The sequence below is a fragment of the Talpa occidentalis genome, unplaced genomic scaffold, assembly GCF_014898055.3.
Source record: "Talpa occidentalis isolate TD23 unplaced genomic scaffold, MPIMG_talOcc4v2.1 talOcc4.4, whole genome shotgun sequence".
In the NCBI taxonomy this organism is placed as follows: Eukaryota; Metazoa; Chordata; class Mammalia; order Eulipotyphla; family Talpidae; genus Talpa; species Talpa occidentalis.
The window spans coordinates 102404931-102431422 of NW_023604295.1; the positions used below are offsets into that span (position 1 = coordinate 102404931).

General features: G+C 43.1%; 1 long non-coding RNA gene across 3 annotated transcripts in view; it reads right to left on the minus strand.

Moving 5' to 3' along the window:
* The window catches only part of LOC119257755 (uncharacterized), an 80067-nt gene that overhangs the window by 48795 nt on the left and 4780 nt on the right, over window positions 1-26492 (minus strand). For 2 of the 3 annotated variants that reach the window (XR_008553958.1, XR_008553959.1), the window contains exon 2: window positions 7971-8132. This is a non-coding gene — a long non-coding RNA (uncharacterized LOC119257755). Of the gene's footprint in view, window positions 1-7970; window positions 8133-22644; window positions 22827-23262; window positions 23319-26492 lie in introns of all 3 variants that reach the window. The other variant, XR_005128111.2, reaches the window with a different exon arrangement.

The window sequence follows — 26492 nt, forward strand, 5'->3', positions numbered from 1 at the left end:
ACTAAAAGGAGACTGTTCAAAGTGGAGAGATCAGTTGTTAAAAGGCAATGTAGGCTTCCCTTTTACCCAGGCATGGTTGCTGAGGAACATCCTAACATTTGCAGAGCTGAATGTGGTGTACACATTTGCAAACTTGCTATCCTGAGATCCAAGGTGCTTTCTGTAGGCAATACTCTGTCCAGCTTCCACTTCTGTCACCCCATCTCCCGGTCCTTACTTGGTCACAGGGCTAGCGCCTCACCTTCCCACACTCAGCTCAGCATCTCCTCTAGGAAACCTACCCTGCCCACCACCCTCATTCTTCCCCCTGGTCACACATTCAACCTGCACACACCTGGTTTCGGGACAGCAGGCGTCAGCCTGTTAGTGGAGACCTTCCCGAGGCTCACTTACCCTCCTGAGCGTGTTTCTCCATTTGGAAAGTGGGGGCAGTAGTATCAGGCTACTGCCTGATATTTTTTAATTTCATTTTTTAGTAGGTATGACAAGAGAGATATAAGAGCATATAGTGAAAGGTCACACCCCTCCCTCTCCTCTCCCCGCCTCTTCTCTCCTCCAGGCTCCCAGCATCTTCTCAAAAGACAAACCTGTCACCAGCTTCTTTCCCGAGCTATTCCACATGTTTTAGGGGTGCACAGATGGTACATCATCACCGATGCAGCATTTTAGGAGAGAATGCATAACCTGAATCCAAATATGAGGAAGCATCACACAAACTCAAAATGAGAAATATTCTATGCTTTTGAAAAAGTTGTGGAAGGGATATTGATGATTTCAAAGCATCCATATCACAAAAGGCACAGAAAGGCTGTGGACATGTTTCAGAATTAAGGAGAGAATGACAGATCAGATAAAAGCAGGTTTCCCTGTTAAACTTAGCCAAATGGTCATGTCAGAGATTCCCCTTTTAAGGAAATACATGTATTTAAGGATAGAGGATCATGAGAGTATAATTTACCTGCATATGTTCCAGAGAAAAAAAGTGAGGAATGTGGGAATGTGGGTACAAATGATAAAGCAAGTGGGGTCAAAGGTAAACAATAAGTGAATCTAGGTAAGGGGTCGATGAACATCCTTATACTATTTTTACCTTCGCAATTATGTCTACATTTGAGCTTTCCCCCAAAATATTGATGTTCAATATTCATGGTTTTCACACTTGTAAATTCACCTCCTTCTGAACTTCATGTGTAACCTCAAGTCAACACTCAGGGCGCCATCACAGTCACTCACAGACATGAGCAGGGCACAAAAATTTTGAGTTGCCTAGCACGGTACCAGCTGTGGCGGAACAAGACAGCTCTCTGCCTTTTTATTTCCTCTCTCACATTGTAAATAAAAGACGTATTTGCAGTCTATAGTGCCATGTTTTTCACTTTTTTGTGTTTCCTGTTGGTGATTTCACTGTTTAAAATGGCCCAAGCATAGAGCTGAGGTGCCACGTAGTGTCCCTAGCGTGGGAGGCTGTGGTGCACATTGCAGAGAAAATTCAAGCTTGTCTTGGACAAGCTTCCTTCAGTCACAAATTCCAGTGCTCTTGGCAGTGTATCGACTATATTTACTAGAGCATAGGTCCTTGAACAGAAGCTGCATAAAGCAAAGGTACAAATGAGTAGATAGGTTGAGGAAAATGTTGTAACAAGACACTCATAGGAATCTAATCCTGTGTTTCCCCAGGAGTAGTGGTTAAGTGTCTGCTAACTCTGTGTTTGTAGCAACTTTATAGAACATTCCTATAATATGAATAGGCATTCATTTAATATGAGATAAAAGGAATAACATGAATCAACCGTATGTATATCTGTATCTATATATATCATGCACAAACAGTAGGATGTAGCACACACTATTCTGTACCTTATATAATTAACCATATTTAGAGATAATGCTTTTAGTTTACAGTCCTTCTTTGAAGAGATGCATGGAAGTACCCAGACGGATGTATACTGATTGACCTAACTAGCCCTCTAGTGACAAACATTTGCAAACGTAAATCTGATCATGTCACAATCTTACTTAAAGTCCTTCCATGGCATCTCCTGCCTCTTGGAGTAAAAACACTGGTCCTTAAACTTGATCCCACACAACCTCCTTGAATCAGCATGTCTTTTCGCCAGGCTTGTCTCCCACCTGTGTTATCCACACTCCCTCCAGCCACAGAGCAAGTGCATAAGAGTTCTTCATGGGCTGTCTTATCCATCACTTTCCTTTGACCTGATTAACTATTCTCTCCCTTTAAACCTCAACTTTACAGTTAAGTTTTTGTCCTAATGCATCCTTGGGTCTAGCACAGAACCTGGCATATAAGAAGAGCTCAGTAACAAGTACACTTTTGTTGAATAACTGAATAGATGAGGCAGAAGGAAGGCAGGGAGGGAAGCCAAGTGGATTTTGTTTACAGTGGTTTCTTTTGACCAGCCACATGGCCTTAAACTCTTAGTGGAGTAAAAGCTGTACAGCTGCCTCATCTTCTCTCAGGCTCTCAGTTTATTAGCACTGAAGTGATTTTTAAAAAAGATTTATTTATTGATGCATATAAGAGCAGGGGTACAGGCCAGAGGCACGGGGAGAGGTGGGGGTGAGATGATTCACCAGAGACAGAGTGGGGAACAGAACAGGCAGATTGACCAAAGTACACTGCTGAGGGGAGCAGCGGGCAAGTCAGGAGAGGTCTGCTGTACCTTGTGGGTAGCTCCCTGGCCGGGGATCAAACTCATGCTGCAGTGGCTTTGGACAGCTTCATAGGTTGTGTCTTAACCCTTGCACCACCAGGAAGGCCCCTGAAGTGATTTTTATTGAATTAGACAAGTGATGGTGATGGAAGACCGAGGAGTCCTGCCCAATGATGCAAGGCTGTGCCTCCTCCATGAAAAGAAGGAGACAGGGATCTGGGTTGTGGTGAGTAATGTACCTGGCATTAGCACACAAAGCTGGGGCCTTCTCCCTCCAGCTCCTGAGAGTTTATGAGACGTTGACCTTGTCCTCTAGGAATACACTCAGCAAAATGGCTTAGAACAAAAGATCTGAAGACAAAGATCCAGTTACAAGTCACCATTCCCCACGGGTTCTTTCCCACTCATCCTCTAGCCTGTTAGCTGGCACCGAGCCACAGGGGAAGGTACCAAAAAGGAAGTGTCATAACAAAGTGGTGTCCCACCCTCCTCAGGGGCTGAGGGGGAAGGAAGGAGGAGTTCTTTTAGGGTGGTCATCTGACCTTTGGTTCCACGGACTAATTCTCTTCTCATGGATTCTTTAAAACCATCTGAAATGTGAAACCCATATCCTTCCCATGTGCCAAAGGCTGCACCCACATCCTGCCAATGACCACCATCCCTTTTCCTTGGGTTTTGGTTGCAGAAAAGAATCAAGTTGAGAAAGACGGAGAGGGAGAGGGAGAGGGAGAGGGAGAGGAAGGGTAGGAAGAGAAACAAGGACTCTCATATTCCAGAATCCAACTGATTATTGATACTTCTCTCCACCTACCATTCACCAAGGAGAACCACCTTGGTCTTCTACCTGTTTTACATAACACCCCTTGCCAACCTTCCTGCTATTACCTCTATACTCTAAGTCATTCTCCATGTATAGAGCTGACAGATTACACGCAGGACACTCATTTAAATTTGCATTTCATGCAAATCAAAACTACCGTGAGATACCATCTCACACCAGTGAGAATGGCACATATTAAAAAAATGAGCAACAACAAATGTTGGCGAGGTTGTGGAGAAAAAGGAACTCTCCTGCACTGCTGGTGGGAATGCAAACTGGTCCAACCACTATGGAGAGCTGTGTGGAGATTCCTCAATCTTCTAAAGATGGAGCTTCCATATGATCCAGCAATTCCACTCCTAGGCATTTACCCAAAGGACATAGAACATTAATTCAAAAGGGCACCTGCACCCCTATGTTTATAGCAGCACTATTTATAATATCTAAGCTATGGAAACAACCCAAATGCCCCAAAATAGATGACTGGATCAAGAAGATGTGGTACATATACACAATGGAATATTACTCAGCAATCAAAAAAGATAAACTCATGCAATTTGCAGCAACATGGATGGAGCTGGAAGGGATCATGCTCAGTGAAATAAGCCAGAAAGAAAAAGAAAAATACCGGATGGTCTCACTCATAGCAGGAATTTAGAAAACCTGAATAAGGGGCCAGGAAAAATACTAATTATAATAAAGTAAAAATCAAAATCAACAAGCAACTATAAACCAGAGACACACTACAGGGAGGGAGAAGGGAATAGGATCAAAACAAGGGCGGTGAGAATTTTGGGGGGATTATAACCAAGATGAAAATGCACTGATTGTACAAAAATGAAAAATGATATAAAAAATATAAAATTAGGGCCTCCCCGGTGGCGCAGCGGTTGAGCGCTGGGTTGTGGAGCTGCCCGTGGCCTCTGCAGCGCCGGTTCGATCCCCAGCTGCTCCCCCGCCACCGGAGGAGGGTCCCACATGGCGCGCAGACCTCTCCTGCCGCCCGCTGCTCCCCTCAGCAGTGTACTTTGGTCCTTCTGCCTGCTCTGCTCCCCGCTCTGGCTCTGGTGAATTCTCTCATCCTCCCGCGCTTCTGACTGTACCCAGTGCATGTATAACCAACCAACCAACCAAACAAACAAACAAACAAATAAATAAATAAAGCATGCCTCTATAAAAAAAAAAATTTAAAAAAAGAATGAAAAAATAAAATTAAAAATAATAAAATTAAATTTGCATTTCATATAAATAACAAATGATTTCAGTACAAAAATGTCACAAGTATCATATACAATATACCTCTACTACAAATTATTAATTAACCAGAAATGCAAATTTAACTGGAGATCATGAAATTTGCTAAATCTGGCAACTTTATCCAGGGTGCAACCACAGTCATACTTTTAAATGTAAATTTGCTTATATCATCCCTCTGCTTAACATCCATCAAGAAGTTCCCATATCCAAGCCAAGTCTTATAATGACCTGCCTTCCCCAATACTTCCTGAATCTCATCTTCTGCCATTTTAGCCCTTGGCCAATCAATCTGACCAAACACTCCCTTAATAATCTTTATCCTGCTCCCAGAGAGCTTCACTGCCTGCTCTTTCATCCTCTTCAGGGTTTTGTTCAGATGATGTTATATTTTCAGTGAGGCTGTTTCTGACAACACTTATAAAAAACTGCAGCCACCCTCCCTTTTATCACCTCTCCTTGCTGACTCTCTATCACACACACGTACTGCTTGGTTTGCTTTCTCTCTCCCTGAAACACATGGCCTATGAGGGAGGGCGCTGCATTTGTTCAAGCTGAATATCTGGCACCTGGACCCTGCTTGGCACATAGTAGACATTCAATAAATCTTTGTTGCACCGATAATGAAACCCAAGGACAAGAAGTACAGCTAGGAAAGTTCAGAAACAAGGAGGATTTTTTTTTTCCCTGTTTGTTTCTTTGCAGGCTTGCTCAAATCTTCTCCACATACTCATCTTGCTCAAGGCCCTCTTTGGCCACCTTCCTGTGTCTCAGCAGGACTTTTCCAGGCGCCACCAAAAGACAAGGGTAATCAGATTGGCTCAGCTCACTCTCTCCCTCCCTCTATCTGACTGCCACTGGTGTTCCTCGCTTTTGTAATAAATGAGTAATATTTCTAAAAATACACTTAATTTCCTTAGTAGGCCTAATCTGACAAGAAGTGATTGAAGGGTTCTGACAAACAAGAGCAAATGTCATTGACTCTCTTCCTCTTGTCCTTTCCTAGGCTCGTTCCCTGCAGAGAAGACTTGATTCTCTGATCTGTATTAGGCAGGAAAGGAGACATTTTATTTTGGTAGCAAACAGCCCCCAAATCTCAATCTCTCTCTTTTTTTCCTAAAGATTTATTTATTCATGCATACAAGAGCTAGGGTACAGGCCAGAGTTGTGGGGGGTGAGAGGATTCACCAGAGACAGAGTGGGGAACAGAACAGGCAGACTGACTGAAATACACTGCTGAGGGGAGCAGCGGGCAAGACAGGCGAGGTCTGCTATGCCATGTGTGTTGTTCCCTGGCCGGCTGGGGATCAAACTCATGCTTCAGAGGCTGTGGATTGCTTCATAGTGCAGTGTTTAACCCCTTGTGCCACCAGGGAGGCCCAGATCTCAATCTCTTAAGACAGAATTCTACTTCTTGCTCATGCTATGCATCCAAAATGAATCGGCAGGGACTCTGCAGTGCTGAGTCTCAGATACCCAGTCTGATGGAGGCTCTTCCCAATTATGACTAGATCTATTGGTCCTCAGAGCAGGGAAAGTGAGATGGACAGACACACAGAGGTCCTTAAATGCATCAGCCCAGAAGTAAGGGCCACCACCCACTCACAGGCCCAGAGTTGGCCAGAGGTTCCATGTAATTTCAGGAGAACAAGGAAATGTGGAGATCGTGTATGTGACCTGGAGGAAATACATATCTCTTCTCAGGCACAATCCTAGGAAAGGCGGGGGAGAGAAAAAGTGGGCAAGGGGTCTGTTGAGACACAGATATTCATCTACTCACCCACTCACCTCCCACAGCTAAAGAAACTCAGATGAGCCTTGGCATGCCTGAGAGGAAGAGGTCAAATTAGAGCCAACGCTAAGCCCCCAAAGCAGACCAGACAGCAGTGAGAAACCAAGATGCTTTTTTTTTTTTTCTCTGTGAGCTGCTTTATTTTTTTTTTTTGTTTTTATTTATTTATTTATTTATTTATTTATTTTTTGTGTGTGTGTGATCTCTTTTTTTTTTAATAATAAATTTTATTTTTATATTCCCCCATACAATTGCAAACGCCCCATTCTGACCCCAATCCTTCCCCTCCCGCCCCCCACCCCCCAAAAGTGTCTCTGGTTCATAGTTTTTTGTTGATTTTGATTTTCACTTTCTTATATTCATTTTCCTGGTCCCTTATTTAAGTTTTCTAGATTCCTGCTATGAGTGAGACCATCCGGTATTTTTCTTTTTCTTTTTGGCTTATTTCGCTGAGCATGATCCCTTCCAGCGCCATCCATGTTGCTGCAAATTGCATGTGTTTATCTTTTTTGAATGCTGAGTAATATTCCATGGTGTATATGTACCACATCTTCTTGATCCAGTCATCTATTTTTGGGCATTTGGGTTGTTTCCAAAGCTTAGCTATTGTAAACAGTGCTGCTATAAACATAGGGGTGCAGGTGCTCTTTGGAATTGATGTTTCTGTGTCCTTTGGAAACCAAGATGCTTTTCTGGGTAATGCTGGCACCAGATGTGGCTCCCACCCCTTCCCTGACCCCATCCCTGTTATGGAAAATAATAACATCACTTTCCCTTTCTCCATCACTGACACTTTTCAAAGAGCTTTTTCCCTCTATGTGGACTTCATGAGAAGAGTGAAGAGATTATCATCTTTTCACAGAGGAGAAGCTAGTAGCTCAGGAAGGTGATGAGAACTGCCTAAGGTGGCAGAGCTCAGAAGAGGCATTATGAGGACTTCAGCAGCTCTGGTCGCCTCTGCCTCATCCAGAGCTCATAGTCGCACCATATGTCCTCAGAAGGACTGGGCAGCCCCTGGTCCCACAAGGGTCTCTTCCGTCCACCACATCCATGGGAAACTACCATTACTGCCTCCTTGTTTAGCATAAACATGAGGAGGTGCAAACATGAGGCTAAAGATAGCTCTGTTCAGGAAACAGAAAGCAAGTGATCATATGGGAGGTGGGGGCGACGTGTTGTGTTTTCAAAGCAAAACTGCCAGGGAACTTTCCCCAAATCACTCTCTTCAGATCTGCTGGGGACTAAGATGTGGGGCTGAACAGGCTGATAACAAGGAAGGCTGCCCAGGGCCTGGATCCTGCTGTGCCACTATTTTGCTACACAACATCAAGCAAGTAACAATCTTACTGAATCTCAATTTCCACACTTGTAAAATGACACTACTGAATCTACATTGCTGTCTATTATGTAAGATGATATATAGTAAACTTACATGGAGCCAGCACACAGATGATGTTCTATAAAAGCTGGCTGTTTTGAGCTGTGGGATGGGTTGAGAGGAAGACAGTAGGATCCGGAGGCTTGAATGCAAGAGCAGAAGAAACTGGATAGCAAGTCTTCCCAATTCTTGTCCTTCTGCCTCTCCTAAAGACAGCTAGGCAACAATAAAAAAAACATTTTAGGAGTAAAGAAGAAAAAACAGCAAAGAAACACCCACAGACTTATTATGAACACCTTACATTTTCTTTTTTAAAAAGATTTATTTATTTGTGCATACAAGAACTGGGGTACAGGCCAGAGGTGAGAGGATTCACCAAAGACAGAGTGGGGAGCAGAACAGGCAGATCTACTGACATATACTGCTGAGGGGAGCAGTGGGCAAGACAGGAGAGGTCTGCTGCACCATGTGGGTCATTTCCCTGGCCAGGGATCAAACTCGTGCTGCAGGGGCTGCAGATAGCTTCATAGTGCTGAGACTTAACCCCTTGCACCACCAGGGAGGCCCCAACACCTTATATTTTCTAAATACTATGTTTTCGGATGATTTCTGTGTTGTCCCTTAGATGTACGATAGTTATGCTTCAGTGTCAAACAATGCCCAAATCTCAAAGACTTGATATAATAAGGCTCATTTCTTATTATGAGACAGCAATCCACCGTGTGGTGAATTAGAAATGGAGGTGACGTTAGCATTATGGTGCCTGCATCAGGCACATGATCTCCTCCACTGTGATAGAGAACCATGCACAGGCTCTTAAATTCTTGAACCCCAGAAAATGTTAATCACATTCTACTCACCAGGTCTTGTCTTAAGGCAAAGCAGTGTAAGGAGAAGCCTCTGAAAATCAGGCTTCCTTGTGTTCAGGAAGAGAAATTAAGAGGACCAGTGAGCCAACTTCATGTTTGCGTGACTTTTCATTAGCTGCACATTCCATAATTGATGGTTAGATATTTAAATTGTTTCCAACTTTTCTGTATTATAAATATAATTACAACTTCCCAGTTTCACTGTGATGATAGCTGGTACCACCCTGGCATCAATGCTGCAATGTGGTCAGATCTGGAGCTATCAGCTCCTCATGCAGTGCCTCAGTGGAGATCTTCACTTGCCCAGATCAGCCCCAACTATTTCCCAAAGTCTTCAGGCTGGTGATGACCAATGAAATTCTTCTATTCACAAAAAATCCAGAAATAAACCCACAGATTTATGGTCAACTAATCTTTGACAAAGGAGCAAAGAATATGCATTGGAGCAAAGAAAGTCTGTTCAATAAATGGTGCTGGGAAAACTGGGTCGCTACATGCAAAAGAATGAAGCTTGACTACTACCTAACACCATGCACAAAAACCAACTCAAAATGGATTAAAGAACTAGACATAAGACCTGAAACCATAAAATACATAGAAGAAAATATAGGCGAAACACTACATGATATGCACATCAAAGACATCTTTACAGACACATCACCCAAAGCAGTGATAGTGAAGGCAAAGATAAACAGCTGGGACTACATCAAATTAAAGAGCTTCTGCACAGCAAAAGAGACAATAACCAAAATAAAGAGAAACCCCACCAACTGGGAAAACATTTTTGCACACAACACTAATGATAAAGGACTGATCACAAAAATCTGCAAAGAGCTGATGAGACTCAACAAAAACAAAGAAAATAATCCAGTGAAAAAATGGGCAGAAGAGCTAAAAAGAAACCTCTCTGAAGAGGAAATGCAAATGGCCAACAGGCATATGAAAAAATGTTCAACATCACCTGTAATCAGGGAAATGCAAATCAAAACTACCATGAGATACCATCTTACACCAGTGAGAATGGCACATATTAAAAAAACTAGCAACAACAAAAGTTGGTGAGGTTGTGGAGAAAAAGGAATTCTCCTGCACAGTTGGTGAGAGTGCAAACTGGTCCAACCACTATGGAGATATGTGTGGAGATTTCTTGACCTACTATACATAGAGCTTCCATATAATCCAGCAATTCCACTCCTAGGTATTTACCCAAAGGACACAGAAACATCAATTCCAAAGAGCACCTGCACCCCTATGTTTATAGCAGCACTGTTTACAATAGCTAAGCTTTGGAAACAACCCAAATGCCCAAAAATAGATGACTGGATCAAGAAGATGTGGTACATATACACCATGGAATATTACTCAGCATTCAAAAAAGAGAAACACATGCAATTGGCAGCAACATGGATGGAGCTGGAAGGGATCATGCTCAGCGAAATAAGCCAGAAAGAAAAAGAAAAATACCGGATGGTCTCACTCATAGCAGGAATCTAGAAAACTTAAATAAGGGACCAGGAAAAAGAATAACTATAAGAAAGAAAGTATCAAAATCAACAAACAACTATGAACCAGAAACACTCTATGGCGGGTGGGGGGCGGGGAAAGGAGGGCATGGGGTCAAAATAAGGGGGTTGTAATTGTATGGGGAATATAAAAAATAAAATTTAAATTAAAAAAATGAGCAATGATGTAAAAAAAAATTAAAAAAAAAAAAGAAATTCTTCTATTCACTCAGACATGTGCAGAGAGTGCTTGCTATATGGGAGGCACTCTGTTTGACAAGCATCTGGTGATATGGAAGGAAATGAGACAGCTGCAGTCCCTGCCCTCACGAACTCCATGCTCTCTCTTCTGCCCATTCCTCCTCTGCTGCCAGGAACCTTGGGGCACACTGCAACGAAGGCCCTGGACAGTGTGCTGATCTGTGGCAGAGAGGAGAGGGTAGGAGAGTGCTGTTCTCCTTGCTCCTGGCCACGCAGGATCTGAGGCTGTATTGCTTGGATGTGGAGTCTCATAGCTCTATTAATTCTGTTCCTTCCATTCTCTCATTAAGTCTCAAAACTAATTAAGGCAGCCAATCTTAGAGTGGTGGGGACTCAAATCCTCTTGTTCCCCATGGTCCTCATCTTTATCTTCTCTAGATACTTCTCACTTATTCCTCAACCAAAATCCAAAAACTGCCATGCAGGGGCCTCGCTGGTGGCACAGGGATTAAAGACAGTGCTATCAAGCTATCACCAGGCACTGCAGCATGGGTCTAATCCCTGGCCTGCCAGGGAGCAACCCACATGGCTCAGCAGACCTCTTCTGCCTCACCCACTTCTCCCCTCAACAGTGTATTTCAGTAGATCTGTCTGTTCTGCTCCCCACTCTCTCTGGTGAATCCTCTCACGCACCCCCCGCCCCACCTCTGGCTTATACCCTAGTTCTTGTATGCATAAACAAATAATCTTTAAGGAAAAAAAAAGCTTCCATGGGCCTCCCCGGTGGCACAGCGGTTGAGCGCTGGGTTGTGAAGCTGCCCGCAGCCTCTGCAGCGCCAGTTCAATCCCTGGCCACCGGGTGAGGGTCCCTCATGGCGTGCAGACCTCTCTTGCCACCTGCTGCTCCCCTCAGCAGTGTATTTCGTCCATCTGCCTGTTCTGCTCCCTGCTCTGGCTCTAGTGAATTCTCTCACCCTCCCGCACTTCTGACTGTACCCAGTGCTTGCATAAATAAATAAATAAATAAATAAATAAATAAATAAATAAATAAATCTTAAAAAAAAAAAAAAGCTGCCATGCATATCAACATTGCAATCACATGTTTGCAATCACACTCTTGCAATCACATTCTTGAAGGAGCACTGTGGACTCAGGGCCAGCTCATCCAGAAAAAAATAATGATAAGCCCATGGACATCACCCAAAAGAACTTCTTCCTTATTTTACATTATTTCCCTAGGCTAAATTTTCAGATGGTATTAATTGGGTCAAAGTGTAAAAACATTTTATGTCTCTTAATTTGAGTTGACAAATGGCCTTCCAAGGTTTGCATGGGAGACAGGCATCACCCGTGAAAATGTCAGCTCCTTGCACCATCACCAGGATTAGGCATTATCATTGTTTTAAATTTTTCATTGTGAGGGACAATATCATACTTTTCCCTGGTGTTAATTTTTATTTCTATTTCTATGATTACGTAGGCTTTAATATTATGTCACATTTGTTTAAAGCAATGCTTCTACTTGTGTAATTTGTCAGCACAGCTGTTTTGTTTATTTATTCAAGCCTTAATTTCTTAAACCAATTTTTATGAGTTCTTTATATAACAAAGATGTTAGTCTTCTGGTTGTGGTCAGGGCATCTTAGAGCCTCCACCCTACCACCCCCATTCTGGTCTCTTTGCCCTTTTTTGTTGGTTACTTCATTTTCACTGTTTTTGTTGTAGTGCAGAAGTTTTAAATTTTTATTTACTCAAATTCGTCAGTCGCTTAGTTTGTGGTTTCTTTTCTTTTCTTTTTTGTTTTCACTTCAAAGCCTATAAATGTATTTCCTGTCCAGAAATTTAATCAACATTTGATTCTAGCTGTCTTCTATGGGTTGATTTTTAACATTTAGATCTTCAATCTAAATGAAACTTACTTTAGAACTCTGCCATTTGTTTTTCCAACAAGTAGGAAGTATGAGACATCCTACAATTCCCGGAACCAACCAACCAAACAAATAGAAGAAGTTTAAATAAAAGTGCCTCACTCAGGGCATCTGAGGTGTGAGAATGAACTGTGGAATATGATTTTTTTCAGGCCAGCCACCATTTCCTTCTAGCGAATGAACAGGATTGGGATTGGCCATTTGGTCAATTCCTCTTCCAGCAGAGCTGGAAATAAAGTGAATAAAGTGAACATCAATAGTTAAAATTCTTCTTTCTTTTCTGAGTGTAACATCCACAGTGTGGAAGCTTAGCGGAGCAAGTGGAGAATCAGGGCAGGTCATTTTATTTCAGTAGTCTATAACAAACAATGATCTGGGGTTTGTGGCCCACGAATATTCTGATTTGGATCACCAGGCACCTTCATTGGGAAGGCTGTGTCGCTGCAGTCGCCAACAAAATCTTTTCAAGTGGAGAGGGGTGGAGGATGAGCCCAAGAAGCAGCACAGGCCGTACACGTACAGGCCCTAAAACATGAGCACTACAGAAAAGATGACCACAGGCCCTGAACAAGAATGACATGTAAATCCCTCAGGCATTGCATATTTTTTATTCTTATGGCACCAAGCGCTTACAGACCACTGTGGACCCCATGCCACGGCTATGTTGTCACAGTGCCCCAGTCGTCACAGTGCCCCTCCGTCACACGGCCTAGCAATGGCTGCCTCCCTGCTCTCTCGGAGGTTGCAGTTGGACAAACAACTCTGTATCATGGTCTGCACGCTGGCGCCTCACCCCCTGCTGCTGCCTGATCCGCATAGGGTGCTGGTTTGTATATTTACAGAGTGCCTGCTGTATGGACGAGAGGAACGTATGGATTTGAGAGCTAAGCTGTTTACAGAAAGAAAGAGCACAGGAGAGAGGAGAAGGAAAAGAGAGGGGAGGAAGAAAGGAAGGAAGGGAAGGAGGAAGGAAAAAGCTTAGACAGACCTGTTTGTGCTCTTTAGACAAGGAGGTGAGACTTTCGTTTAATCCGCAACTTTGGCTGCTGGTGGCCACGCTTCCTCCAGCGGTGCATCCAAAACACACGTGAACTGACCCATCTTTTACTGAATGTTTCCCAAAAGTCAGTGAAGAGAAATTATTTCACCCAACATAGTAGTCTCTTCCAGTCCTTCCTTTTGTGAAGAAGGGAAGTGGTCTCTTTCCTATGACACCCTTTATTTCCTCCTCTGGTCATTCACTTCCGATCCCCTGTCAACTGCCATGATTGCTCAGGCAGAGCAGCAGCCTGGTGTGTTATTTGTTTCTGCCACTTTCCTCTCCACCCCTCACCCCTGCAGTCCTGGAGAGTCCTGACAAGGTGTTTTCTGCCTTGTCAGGCAGAGTTAAGTGGGTGCTCTATCCCTCATGACAAGACTCCCATTTTATTCACTGTAAGAGTTTCCTATTGCTGTTGTAAAAATCACTGCAAATTTAGTGGCCTAAAGGCAACACAGTTTTCTATCTAACAGTTCTGTAGTTCAGAAGTCCAAAATGGGTCCCACTGAGCTGAAGTTCAAGTTGCTGGCAAGGCTATTTACCTCTCTGGAGGCTCTGGAGGCGAATCTGTTTTCTTGCCTTTTCCAGCTTCTAAAAGCTGCCACATTCCTTGGTTCATGGCTCCCTGCCATTTGCAAAGCTAGCAATTGCATCATTCTGACCTTTGCTTTCATAGTCTGATCTCCTTATTTGACTGGTTCTTCTGCCTCCCTCTTCCACATCTAAGGGTGCTTTTGATTGATTCTTGGCCTTCCCCAAGAATCCAGGATAACATATCTTAGGATCAACTGATTAGCAAACTTAATGCTATCTGCAAGCTTCATTCCCCTTTGCTATGTAACATGACATATTCAGTTTGTGGGGATTAGGACTTGGACACTTTTGGAGAGGCATTGTTCAATCCACCCAAAGGTTCAAAGGCCACTGTTGCTGGTGGTAGAGTTTGGGGAATGGTCTCCTCCTCCTGTAGCCACAGGAGAGCTGCCACATTTTACTCAACTCAAATGGGTGACCAAGAGGCCAAGGAAATCCTTCTTCCAAGTTAAGCATCATGCAATCCTGTCCCAATTTTAACTCTACTCCAATCCTGGCCCTTAACCCCCATGTTAAGTGGGCAAGGATGGGTGGTAAGTGATTTTCAGAAGGAACACAAATGAGCAGACACTTTCACCTCCTCTTCAGATATCTGCTCCCATAGCCTCTTTTATTTACTCCTGGCAATGTCCTGACTCACTAGCACTGAGCCATCCAAACTTTGGTGGACATGCTGACATTTGACTGTCCTTCCCACCCCCAGGTTAATGCCAGAAAACATTGGCGCAGGGAGCAGGGGTAGCAACATCTTCCTGAGCTCTGATTTGCAGATGAGGAAATGCAAAGGGGTCACTTGTTTGATTTAGGTGATCATCACTCTCAATCTTGAACCCCGTGCTTATATGATGTGCTGAGGGTCTCCAAAGATGACTGCCATCAATTTCTCACTTCTCTGAAGGCATCTGTCTCTTCTCACATCACATTCCCCTTTTTGGCTGGCTGAGTGACTTTTTTGACCAACAGAATGTGGTAGAAGTAATATTTTGGGTCTCTTGAGGTTAAGTCACAGGCTTTTGCACAGTCCTCTTAGATATTCATTTTTGGAATCCAATCTTAATTATGTGGGAAGCCAAATCACATGGAGAGGCCAAATGTAAGCTCTTCAGTTGGTAGAACTGACAGATGCCACAGCACAGCAGCACCCACTGCTCACCACATGTGTGATTATCTTGAACATCTAGGTTGGTGAAGCCTTCTGCTGCCTCCAGCTCCACTTGTCATCTGGCTGCAACAGCATGCAAGGCCCTATGTGAGAAGCACCCTGACAAACCTAGCCGACCCCCAGAACTGTGAGCAGTAAAAATAAATTATCATATCTTTTGATACCACTAAATTTTGAGGCAGGTTTGCTACAAAACAGTAGATATACAGGGTTTATCTAATCCCTTGGGGAGACCAAAGCAAAATCCAGGCAGTATGCCAGGTGCTGGTGAGGCTATGGGAAATTGCCAGATATTGGTAGAGATGAAAATATATTCAATATATAAGGTTACGTACAGGTGTATAGCACACTCATTTGATAACATATATTGCAATATAATTGCCACTGTTGCAATATTTAGCACCTCTATTATGTTACATAATTACCCTTTCTTTGTAATGGTTGGAATAATTGCCTTCTCATCTGGTAGAGAAGATATGTGCACAATAAATAATAAAGACTAAATGTCATGGGATTCTTTGAGGAAAGAGTTGGCCAAAGAAAGCTTCCCTGAAGAAAATGAGATTTAATCTGAATCTTGAAGCCTGGATAGACCTTAATAGGTGGAAATAGTGATGAGAGAGCACATATCTGGAAGAAGTAACATGTATAGTAATGACAAATCCAAAGAATAAGGTGTATGTAGATGAGATATATGAATAGAGTTTGCTAAAAACACTCACCTTTCAAGATTCAGTTCAAGGGCAGCCTCCTCCTTCCTTCCATTCTCCTACCTTCTGCCCATCCTGAACTAATTTTTCCACTTTCCTCATTGCACCAGGAATACGTGGAGCTACACTTTAACATTGCTGTTATGGCTGGTGTAAAGGTATGTGTCTACAACAAAGGTGAGTGTCTGTAATTTAAGTCACTGATTCCTATAATACAGTGGCATCAATTATGTGGATATCTATTTTTCTCTCCTATATATTAGTTATGAGATGAGACCTGCTCTTCATGGTCATTCAAAGACCTGGTTCCTTCTAAGTCATTGCTGTGTTGTTCTGTTGATCATGGTCACTAATCGATGATAGAAACTTGGTCAGCCCCATAGTGGGTTCCAGCCCATGTAGAAGAAGGAAGGGGGTAGAGGAGGCAGGCCTGATGTCCTAGACCTGCCATGCCTTATTTCTTCCACATTCCTTTGTCAACAACTTGGTCATCTGGCTCTAAGCCTAAGAGAGGATGGGGAAAATGTAACTGAGCTGGGCAGTCATATGGAACAGTAATTCTCCTCCTAGAAAAGAGAGTGATTTGGGTGAGTGGGTGGCAGTCTGGGCCATAAGTACTCATCTCCTGGGCCTGGGAGCTTCTTGAGGAACCAGATTTTCTCTACTTCTGGTCCCCACTGAGCCTGCTCCTGATCCAAAGTAGCACTCAATTCATGCCTGCTGCAGGGTTTATAGTGACCTAGGCTGGATGTGATAAAGGTGGAAGCCCGAGCAGAGACCTGAGAAAGGAGAAAGAAGACAGATGTGGAAGAATTTGAAAGGGAAATGCATAGGACTTGATAAATCTTGCCAGAACAGAGAACTTTTAATGTTATGATCTTTTGTGATCTAAGTTGACAGTTCTTTGGCACAAGTTTAAAGAGCTTGGACTGAATACCTCACTTAGAAATTTATTGAACACATTCCAAAGTGAAGAAATTCCTCAACTGTTTCAAAATTACTTTTGGAAAAAGCATGCCTCAAGCTTGAAGACTCTCAGGGTTCTTGCTCCATACTTGCCTCTGCTCCTGTCAGCAGGTTGGAGCACCTAAATCAGGGCTTTCACCTGGCAGCCAGTCCACACCCTATCTTCTTGCTCCAACAGCATATTTCGGGAGTGCTAACAGACCCCCTCGCCCCAGAAGGTGAATGGGAGCACTCATTCACTGATGTCCAGACACTGGTCGCTTTCTAGAAAACCAAGCCCTGTGGCTAAGCAGAGTTTGGGCACGTCATTCTTCAATGTCAGAACCAGTTTTAGATTCAATCTTAGCTGAGTCGGAATTCCGTCTTTGCCGTTTAATAGCTACTTTGGTCAAGTTATTTCCTTTGCTTAAATATCAGCCCTTTCCCCTGTAAAATGAGGATTATAATGGGCTACATCCCTGGGTGCATAAGGATTAAATGAGGTTCTGAGACTAAAACAGTTGGCCCGTAGTATACCTCCCCTGAGCAGCAGCTCTTAAGCGATTTGATAACTGTTTTCAGCCTCTAAGGTCTTGCTCAACTCAAAGGATATCATCAAGTTTAAAAGAAATAATAGCCAGCTGTGGCTATTGATAAAACTGAAATGCAAAAAATAGAACCTTATTAATTTCTTGAAGGGCATTAATTTCTGACCCGATGACTCTTGTTTAGCTTCTAAGGGACAACTTTGTCCCCATGCACGCAGTCCCCAACCATGAGTTCTTAACTAATTTGGGGATGATAAATCAAGATTTATCAAGTCCTGTGCATTTCCCTTTTAAATTCTTCCACATTTGTCTTCTCTCTCCTTTCTCAGGTCTCTGCTCAGGCTTACACCTTTATCACATCCAGCCTAGGTCACCGCAATAGTTATACACCTCAGCAGGCTTGGCTTGAGCTCAGGGCATCATCTCCACTTCATCACCCTTCTCCTGGTCTCACATAATCTGAGACTTTGCATCTCAGTTTAGTCACCACACTGAGGGAGATGTGGGTCCTTTTTTGGTCTCCTATGCTCCTGGGACCCTGGCTGTTGTCAGTTACTGGTGTCCCATAGTCTGGGGTGCTCTCTGAGAGATGACAGCTCTGGTCAGTGGAACATTCTGTTCCATCCCACAGATCCCAATCCTCATTTCTAAGGATCAGGCCTGCTCCTCCCTTGTCTCCAGGGACAGGCCAAGATCTCCCCCTCTCACCCGCTCAGTCCCCGCCCTCCCCACCGTGGGTAGATATCTCCTCCCAACCAGGCCAGCTTGTCTCTCTCACTCCCAGTTAGGCTGTGCTCACTACAAGCTCACAGAAGCTCTCCAAACTGCTCTTGGGCCTGGGAGAAACTGAAGTCCACTCTCTAAATACACGACACCACCATTCCTCTTGGCCCCCTATCAGAAGGTACAAGCCTCATCTGAGCAACTGTAGCTGGAAAACTAAGCCCCCAAGTCTTCCTTTCTTTCAGATTCCCCAGCCCTTTACAGAGCAATTCTCCTCTCCCCCTCCCCTTTCTCCTGTCATTAGCAAAAGGTGTTCCATCTCTTATTCTTTTTTTTTTTTGATGATTTTATTATTTATTTATTTTATATAATTCTTACATCATTTTTCATTTTTGCACAATGTATGCATTTTCATCTTGGTTATATTCCCCATACAATTGCACCCCCCCTTATTTTGACCCCAATCCCTCCTCTCCCCGCTCTCCCTCCCCCACAGTGTGTCTCTGGTTTATAGTTGCTTGTTTTTTCTTTATTATAGTTATTCTTTTTCCTGGTCCTTCTATAGCTCTGTCTCCTCTGTCTTTGACCTCCTCTGGCACAAAGCTCTTTTTAAGCGGGTGGAAGGGGTGTGTGTGCTTGCAGGCGTGGACACACAGGCCACACATGCACACATGCATCCGCACAGAACCAGTTCTCCAAGTTTGTGTATGCCTTCCAGACTGTTTTGTCTTCCATCCTAGAGAACAGAACTTCTTTGAAATGATAAGCTAAGGAGTCTGCCTACCGCTTGCTAGCAGACATGTTGTGGTGGTTGAGGCGAGTGAACCTGCTATTTGATGTCTCAGGTATGAGTCTGCCACAAATAACACTTCATGCCTCAGCCTGCCTCCTGAGTTACTTGGCTTTTTATAAAGTGAATGCAGCTTGAACAAGGGCTACTGCCAGGCTGCTTAGTTCAGCGGTGGGTAGAACCCCTTCAACTTGCTCCAGTCAGCCCCTCACGTCCCACATCCATCTTTTCATTTAATTTTTATCAAAGTCACACGTTCATATACCTTTAAAAGTCAAATAATTCTCTAAAATGTTAGAAAACTGCAAACTTCCAGTCCCCTCCCTAGCCTCTACTCCTATAACCACGTTATCCTTTAACTGATTCTTTGACATTTTCCTTTCTATTGCTGAAGAGTGGGATTATATTGCTTTTTTTCTCAATTTTCAGGCACTGTTGACTAATTTCCAAGTTTGGGAGATGACAATGTCTCTCTTTTTAAAGACTGCCATACAATCAAATTTCTCCTCCTCCCACCAATATTTAAGGTCTATATATTTTGACGCTATGGATACTAGTCACATAGATATGAGCCTTATAGCATGCTTTAATTGCCTTTCCTTAACACTTTTTGTTTTCCCTGGAGATTATAACTGCCCTACCCTCCCTCCCTTCCTTTGCTTTATTTCCTACGCGCTTATCTTAGAACAATATACTCTTCATGGAGACTTCGCTCTGATTCTTCTAAGCCTCTGGACTACAGCACAGCATTCATCTCCTATTTATTCTCTTAGGACCTTGCCCTAGATTAGGCTTTTGCTTAAGGAAATGTTGTGGCTGGTTAGATCTATCCAGACCCTGTAATTTTCTCCATATTAGCAATAAGGCTGTTTCACTTCCTTATCACTTATGTGTTTGTTAGGGTAGTGCTTTTAATTTCCTTCGGGAACTTTTTCTTTGCCTTCACAACTTGGCTTACAGTTTGACGCCACAGGCCTAGTTTTGAGCCTATCTTGGCTTTCAACCTGGCTTCTTCACTAAGCTTAATCATTTCTAGGTTTTGATTTGAAGTGAGAAATGTGTGACTCTTGCCAAGATCATTTTCACTTGAACTCTAAAAGGCCATGGTAGGGTTATTAATTGGTCTAATTTTAATATTATTGTGTGTCAGAGAACAGGGAGACCTGAGGAGAGGAAGAAAGATGGGAAACCATGGGTGGAGCAGTCAGTACACATGCATCAAGAATCAGTTCAGTTAGATGTATTATATGAGTGTAGTTCATGGTGTCCCAGAATAATTACAATAGTATCATCAAAGACTGCAGTCACTGTAACAGGTATAGTGATACAAAAATATCGAAATATTGCAAGAATTACCAAAATGTGATAGAGATATGAAATGAGCATGTGCTGTTGGCGAAATGGTGCTGACAGATTTGCTTGCTTCAGGGTTGCCACAAACCTTCCATTTTAAAAATGCAGTATGTACAAAGTGCAATAAAATGAATACAATGAAATAAGATACACCTGTGTTGTCAGGTATTTACCACTGGCATGATCAGATTCTCTGGAGGAAAATCTATTCACCAGCCTGGCTGCCACTATACTGGGAACTAAGTATAGGAAGAGTGCTGAAGTGTGTGTGTGTGTGTGTGTGTGTGTGTTCTTTTCTAGTTCATATATAGACTTTCACTTGATCCTCCTGTGTTTAGTATGGTACTCGGGTTTCTAGCTCTCACCTGTATCTGTGCCCAGTGTCCTCTAGGCCAAAGACCTGTTTTATCCTTTCCAGATCATAAACGTCTAGTTTTGTGGTTAAGTTGGAGTGAAGACCTAGGAATCTATTTACTGCTCAAAGTGATACTTCTATTCTTAGTCCTTCTTGCATTCTACCTTCCACAGACATGTGTACCTCTGTTCCTGACTTACATTTTAGTTAAATCAGTTACCACAGTTCACCTGTTCTCAGCTTCCAAAATGCAATTACTGCCATCTCTACTCCCATTGCTCGCTGTCATTTGGGTTTATATACTTAAGAAAATCCCTTTCTGTCATTTTAGTAGAGTTTGGGAAGCTGGGGACCGCTAAGAAGCTGTGTTCAATCTGCCATTTTTCAGCAGCAATGTCTCATTCTATTTTAGTCCTTTCTGGTTATACTTGGGAAGTGTCCAGTTTTGATGGCCTGATGTATCACTTAAAACATCCTCTACAGTCTTGCTCTTTTTTCCTTCTACTGCTCTGGATCTGTAACCAAATATGACTCATTCCACATGCCACCTTCTTTCCTCTTGCAAATAAAGCAACACAAAAACTGTTGTGACCTCAGAGACTTCACTTCATCTGTTTCAGCTTAACCCTCGACAATGCCCAGAAGAACATCCCTACCACCAGCAATTGCATAATTCAATCCTGTTACCAAGGCCCCAAGTCTACTCTACTCCTTGGTGTTTTAACTATCCTTATTTCAGAGAAAAGAGAAGCAAACAAATATGGATTTTCATAACTTCCTTCCCATTCTTGACTGCCCTATGTCTATGGGGCTATGTCTAAGGTGTCTATGTCTGAACACTGAACCCCTCCTCTTTGGGATGTTGCCCTATCAATTGTTTCTTTTTATTTATAACTTTGACTTCTCCCCTATATTTTTGGTACATTCCTTTTGTTAGGGGGAAGTGATGTCCTGAGTTAATCCCATACAGGATTAACTTTGTGGACTCCACCCCCACTCCAGACTAAAGCCATCAAGACTCTGGGAAAGACAAATCCCATCACCACCAAGGGAGGGTGGCTGGGACCTGAGGGTGGAGTTGGGCAGCCAGGTTGGATATAAAAAACCAAACACGTGGGCCTTGGGCTCTCTGGCTCGCGATCGCTCGCCTCCTGGCTTCACCGCTCCTGGCTGGTGGCCAGCTCTCAGAGCGCCATTTTGGGATTCCTAATCGGCGGATCGGGTAGGACTCATTTAAAACTTTGTCTCCCACTTTTCTCCCAGAGCTGTACATTTCCTCATTTCCCCTTCCCTTTGTAAATAAACCTTTTATTAACCTTTCACGTGTGCCTGCAGTAGAGCATTGATAAGTCCTTTTAAGCGCGCGGGTGAGGACCCACAGTCAGGCACCCCGTTTTGTATCGGGGTTGCTCTACAACACTTTCAGCTTAGTAGCCACTTATTACATATTATAAGAATTCTCTTCATCGATACACTGCATACTCTCTCTCCTTACTATTGCAACTGACTTCTTGAAAACGTCTGTACTTATTGTCTTCACTTTCTTGTCTCCCTTCCTGCTCTGACCTTCACGCTCAGCCTTCTGAGTGTCACAGCCTTCCTCATCAATACACCCTTGGTCAACAGATAACTGGGCATGCTCCTGTTCTTGGCTTACCTGGCACTATGTCACATGCTTGGCCACTCCCTTCCTAACATACTCCTTTTACTGGACTGCTCTAGTGTTCTCCTAGTTCACCTTACTCTGTAGTCACGTCTCATTCTCGTAGCTTCTCTTCATCTCTTATCTCTGATGATGTGTCTGGCATTCTCTCACAGCTCTTTCCATAAGAATCACCTGGCCTCTCCTGCCACCTCACTGTGGGTGACTGGATCTCTGACCCAGTTACTTTCCTTAAGTCAGATCTGCATCTCCATCTGCTAGTGGGACATTTCTGCCAGGATGTTCAGCAGGAACCTCAAGCTCAGCATTCCTAAAAAGAAGTCACTATTTCAGAACCTAAACTTACCCAAAGTGTTTTTGCTCTTTGTGAAAGCTTGGGAAATTTGCTGCATTCTCATATGGAAAACTGGATGCTGGTACATTCCTTATAGAATGAAGTGGTTTCTTGTATCTCATGGAGCACATTAAGCACTCCTCAGAGTGTCTGACATTTGCCCAAGTCCTACAAATGATCTCGATTATCAGAAGCTGTAGAATGAGGAGGAAAAAGGTGAGGAAGGTGAGCACTGATAGTCTCTATTCATTATTTTGGCAACAGCATTTGAGATTCACCCTTGGCCCCTGCCTCTCTTGCCCCCTAACCTTATTCAATCTATCATCAAGATACTGACACTATTCCATAAATAGCTCTCATATCAGACCTTGTTCCCATCCTCACGGCTCTGCCCTGCTCATTCCAAATTCTCTCTCATTTCCCCTGTGGGGAAAATCATGCTGCTTGATTTCCCAGACTCTGGGCTTACCCCTCCCCCTCTAGTTCATCCTCTCAATCTTCCCCAAAATGATCCAGCCAACATACTAGTTTGACTGTCATGTCTCTCCTGACATAATTCAGTAAAGATTCTAATTGTAGCAGAGAGATAGGCTAGCTAACATTTAAAGTCACAGCAAACTGCAGCCGTACCTTCCCCGAAGGCATGTATTCCTCCTTAGCACAAGGCTCTTTGTTTGACACATCACCTGGATGGATGCAGAAGGTGAACAGTTGAGAATATAAAACAAAGAGATAGTTATACTCCTCTGGCCAGAATTGGGGATTTAAAAAGCATCTAGAATGGCTAGAGAATTGAGGAAAGCCTAGGGGTGGGGGGAGGAGGAAGAGGATACCATCTCACACCTCTGTTCCTGCCTGGAGAGAATTAGGTCCTGTGGGCGTGGGGCTATTGTACAGAGATTAGAGGCATCTAATATGTCCTCTCAAGATTTGCACTATTCTTTGCTGATCTAGAACCCCTCCTACACACCCTCCACCCCATGGTCCTTTCCTCTACAACTTTAATAAGCTTATTGCATAACCACTGCCCCACATGATCCCACAAATGGAGGAAAGGGGTTGTGTTGTGTACGGAACAAAGAACTGAGAGCGGATGGGGACACCCCAGATGGCACTGGGAGTTCTAGGTTGGATGAAATTTGATCTTGCAGATTGTGAATAAATAAGGGGATTTTTTCATGGGACTGTGTGTATGTGTGAATCTGATGGAAAGCAAAGGGGGGTTTCCTCTGTGTGGTATCATCACATGGCAGTAATTCATAGCTGTGTTTCCTATGGACCAGGCAATGGATTGGGTGCACAATTTCATGTTCTTTCCTAAGTTCTGCAGCAAAGTCAGAGTTACTAACTCTGTTTATAATGAAGGGCCTATAACTGGCCTTGGATCACAGAGCTGGGGGAGGGGTGAGGGAAGGGAGGTCATGGGGTTGGAGTCCTGGCCTCTTCCCATGTGCTCAAATAAAAATTGGATTCAATCACAGGATGGAATATAAACATCAAGTCTATCCACCTCATTTTGCAAGCAGGAGAAGATTGCTCCAAGGAAGCACAGGGGCTTTGCCAAGTAACCCAACTGGTGGAATCATCTTGCAGATCCTCTTGTGTGGACCATTGTTAGCAGCGGTTTTGTTCCCAGTGGTTAAGCACTGGGGCCAGAGAGGCAGAGGGATGCCCAAGCAGCAAGGAAGTTCCAGGACAGATAAGGAGACCTCATGGCAAAACACACACAAGCAAAGGCTCTCCACACTCATCAGAGGTTCCAGAATCTGCACCTCAAAGACCAACATGGGTTCATAAACCCAAGCAGGAGAAGGCAATCAAAAGTCAGGAAATATCTGAGGAAAACCAGTACCCTAAAAGATAGTCATGAACTCAAGAAGAATGTCCTTATTCTTAGGAAATATACAGTGAAGTATTTAGGGGTAAAGGGATATGATGTCTCCAAATTATTTGCAAATGTTTTAGAAAAAATTGAATATCTATGAATAATAAAGGAAATGGAGCTGATTATTTCTTAGACTTCCTTACACCTGATTCAGGAGTCTCAATAAATTTCAAGCAAAGTAAATGGAAAGATATCCACACTTAAATATATTCCAGTGAAACTGCAAAACACCATAAAAAGATCCTATAACAGTCAGAGAGAAAAGATAATGTTTCGGAGTGGCAGTCAGAGCTTTACCTTACTTTTTCAAAAGCTTTTTAGAAGACAGGCAAGGAAGAGTGTTCTGACACAGGTGATTCCTTAGGATGTCTCTTTGTTTATCAGCCCTGTAGTTAAGGCCAGTGTTGAAAAATGACAACCCAGTCTAGGCAGGATCCTCTAGCAGTGAAGGTTTGTGCCCCTGGCTCTCCCCACTATAAAGGAACCACATTAAGCTGAGGTGCTTGCTAAAGGCAAAGGGAATACAGAATGGGTACAGAATGGGTAGAAGAAGAAGGTAGTTATAAACACCACCTATAATCATGTGACCAGTTACAGACCCAGGAACTCTAATTGTCATGAATTTTGTTATGAATTACATTTGTTTTTTCCATATGGGAGCCATTTGTCCCAAATACTTTGTTATGAATAAGAACTTATTTTTTTATAATTACAGTATATATAGCAAATATCTTTCTGTTCTTTCCACTTTTATTCCCTTATGTAACTTAAGAGGTGTTGCTTTAAGTATTGTTAATTTTACATCATAAACTTTAAGTTAAAGGATATCAGGAGAAGAGTACACATCACTTGAGGATTTTACTTCCTCTTCTGGTGAAGGGATTAGTAGGTTTTTGATTGTATGCAGGATGGTCACGTCATGCTGGTAAGACTTACTACCTTATTATTCTTTTAATTTTGAGATTAGGTATGGTTGAAGTTGGTGCAGATGAGAGCCAAGGAGAGAAGGGATAGGCTTGTGATGATTAATTTAAATGTCAACTTGATTGACTTAAGGGATGCCTGCATAGCTGCCCAAATATTATTTCTGGACGTGTCTGTGAGCGTGTCTCTGGACGAGATTAGCATTTGAATTCATAGAGTAGAGAAGATCCACCTCCCTTCACCAGTGTGGGTGGGCATCATCTAATCTGCTAGGGTTTGAACAAAACAAAAAGGTGGAGGAAGCTCAGATTCCCTCTTTCTGCTTGAGCTGAGACATCCATCTCTCCCTATACTCCTCTTAGACTGGGACTCATACCTTAGCCCCCTCCTCTTCAGGGTCCGTGAATTCAGACTAAAGTACATGGCTGGTTTTCCTGTTCTCTGGAATTGTAGATGACAGATCTTAGGACTCCATGGCCTCTCAAATCATTTGAGTCAGGCCTCCCTGGTGGCTCAAGGGGTTAAGATTCAACCTATGAAGCTAACCCCAGCCACTGCAATATGAGTTCCATCCCCGGCCAGGGAGCAACCCACAGGCGCAGCAGACCTCTTCTGACTCACCTACTGCTCCCCTCAGCAGTGTATTTCAGTTGGTCTGCCTGTTCGGTTCCCCGCTCTGTCCCTGGTGAATCCTCTCACTCCGCCCCCACCCGCCGCACCTCTGGCCTGTGCCTCAGCTCTTGTATGCGTAAAAATAAAATAGGTCTTTAAAAAAATAAATAAAATCATCTGAGTCAATTCCTACAATAAATTTCCCTTCTCTCTCTTTCTTTCATAAATATATATGTGTATATATATATATCTCCTATTGACTCTGTTTCCCTAGAGAATCCAGAATAATACCGTTGATCACAATGGCAAAGAGTGAAATATACAATAAATACAATAAATGGCATTTGGGACAAATGGCTCCCCATATGGAAAAAATAAAATTGTGTCATATGCCATATATAAACATAAATTCCAAAAGGATTAAGGAGTTAAACTTTTT